This window comes from Raphanus sativus, chromosome 2 (genome assembly GCF_000801105.2).
Source record: "Raphanus sativus cultivar WK10039 chromosome 2, ASM80110v3, whole genome shotgun sequence".
Lineage (NCBI taxonomy): Eukaryota > Viridiplantae > Streptophyta > Magnoliopsida > Brassicales > Brassicaceae > Raphanus > Raphanus sativus.
This window is the reverse complement of record NC_079512.1, coordinates 12,795,323-12,798,234: the sequence shown is the minus strand read 5'-3', so window position 1 is coordinate 12,798,234 and position 2,912 is coordinate 12,795,323.

Genomic DNA, 2,912 nt, shown 5'->3' with positions numbered 1-2,912 from the left:
GGATAAGGGGACTTCAAACCCGAAAAGTGACCCGCCTAAGAACTAATTTTTATGATTATAGAAGCATCAGTGAGTTCGGCAGGATGGTTGTGTTTCTTTATTTTTGTTTTTGGCTTTCATTCAATAAGCTCGTGGAGCATCTCCTTATTTGTCTTGTTTGCGATGAAGTGGGTATCACTTCTTGAGTGTTTTTGTTGTTTTTGGGGTTTGCTTTACCTCAGTTATTTATTTTGGAATAAAACTGGCTTTGTTATGGTGGAGTATTGGTTTGGGTTCTGGTTTGTCGTAAGGGCTTTCCCTCGTCTTTGCTCAATTCATATTGGTGTCATTAATCTCATCACGTGCATACTATCTAGAGTATGGGTAGTTGCTGTGGACAGGGATTTGGCCATATGTGTCCACGACAGAAGCAATATAAATGGAATCACGTTAATTATGGCAATTTATTTTAATTTTGTTCAAAAGGTGGAATTGTATCATAGTGAGTCATGGCTGTTACAGGTGGAAATTCTTACCACCAGAATTTGTTCCAGATGGCATAAACGATTCTTTAATCATTATAGGTCCTGCATAAAACAAGAGGAGTTTTGGTTATGGCTTATGGGACAGATTCGGTGTTTGGCCCCATTAAACCAAACACAGGAATTTATAAAGCCAGTAGAATTTTTACAGCAGAATGGGAATTGGCATGATCTTTATAGCTTGGCTTTCGTCGTCAGTCTTACGATTGATGGTGTAATTATGGATCTCTTCATATCCGGTTCAATAGCTCAACAGAGCAACCTCAAAACTTTTTTATGCGGATTTTAAGTTGGAATTGCAGAGGTATGGAAAGTAAATGGACAATTAGTTACTTACGAGAAATCTGGCACAAGCATAAGCCGGACTTTTTCTTTTTATCAGAAACAAAACAAGAGTCTACTTTTGTTCAAAGTTTTCAGGCACATTTTGGTTTCGATAATTTGGTAACGGTAGACCCAATCGGAACGAGTGGTGGCTTAGCCCTTTATTATAATAATGAGTATCAGGTTAAAATTCTATATTCTAGTAACCGCATGATAGACGTGGAAGCAGAGGCTATGGGGAAACGTGTTTTCATGACTTTTGTCTATGGGAAACCGGTTCAAGGTCTAAGAGAACAAGTCTGGAAACGTTTAACGAGGTATGGATTGGCTAGATCGGACCCTTGTTTTATTATTGGAGATTTAAACGAGATACGGGGTAATCATGAGAAAGAAGGAGGCAATGTAAGAAGTCTAGAATCCTTTGTTCCCTTCAACGATATGATTAGGAACACCGGACTGCTAGAATTTCCAGCCCGGGAAAACAAAATGTCCTGGCAAGGAAGAAGAAACAAAGTATTGGTTAAATGTCGACTCGATCGTGCACTAGCAAACGAGGATTGGCATACACTATCCCATGCTCATATACTGAGTATTTAGGACTGGTTGGGTCTGATCATAGACCAGTTGTGGCTTTTCTTGAGGATAAAATCCAAAAACGCCGAGGACAATTTCAGTTTGACAAACATTGGATTGGTCAAGATGGTTTGATGGAGTCGATTGGGAGGGGATGGGATTATACACCTAGAAATAACGCTGATGGAAGCTCCAGTAGCTTTGTTTCAAAGATAACAAGTTGTAGGCACCAGATATCAACATGGAGAAAGAATAATCCTCCTTACGCGAAGAAAAAAATTGGTGAGCTTCAGAAGGCTCTGGAAGAGGTCCAATCGGATAGTACCAGACCCCAAGATGATATTTTGGACATATCTAGAAGGCTTCAGGAGGCGTATAAGGATGAAGAGGAATATTGGCATCAAAAGAGTCGGAACATGTGGAATACAGCAGGTCCTGAATACAAAGTTCTATCATGGATTAACCAAACAAAGGCGCACTAGGAACAGGATTGTTGGTCTCTACGATGAAAATGGTAATTGGGTGGTTAAGGATCAAGGTATAGAAAAGGTGGCAGTCGACTATTTCGACGATCTGTTCCAAACAACATCCCCGACAGAGTTTGGAAGTTTTTTGGAGGAGGTAGCACCAACTATTACTCCTCAAATGAATCAAAGGTTAATCAGATTAGCAACTGAGGAGGAGGTTCGGCAGGCTATTTATGATGCACCCTGAGAAAGCTCCGGGACCGGATGGGTTGACGGCTCTGTTTTTTCAGCACTCGTGGCACATAATTAAAATGGATTTATTGGAGTTAGTAAATGATTTCATTACTTCTGGTGAGCTGGATACAAGGTTAAATTTGACAAACATCTGCCTAATCCCAAAGACGGAGAGGCCAACAAGGATGAAAGAATTACGGCCTATTAGTCTGTGTAATGTGGGATATAAGATCATTTCAAAGATATTATGTCAAAGGCTAAAGGCGTGCCTACCATCACTCATTTCGGAAACTCAGTCAGCTTTTGTGCCGAGAAGACTGATTTCGGATAATATTCTTATTGCCCAGGAAATGTTCCATGGGTTGAGAACAAATAAGGCTTGCCAAAGGAGACTAATAGAGAAACCTCAATCTCTTTTCTCTAGGGTTTTCAAAGGACGATATTTCAGGAATGCATCGCCTTTGGAACCTATACGATCATACTCGTCGTCTTATGGCTGGCGCAGTATTGTTTCAGCTAGATCTCTGGTTAGCAAATGACTAATCAAAAGGGTGGGATCAGGATCTTCCATATCAGTATGGAACGATCCTTGGCTCCCATCCACCTGCCCGAGACCAGCAAATAAAAATAATCATAATCTTTTTCCGGATCTAATGGTAAACTCACTCATCAATGAACAATCGAGGACATGGAATACTCAAGCAATTCAGAGTCTGGTGGACCCTGAGGATGTAGAGATGATCCTAAGTATTCCCCTCAGTAGAACTCTGGTAACGGATCGGGATGGCTGGCA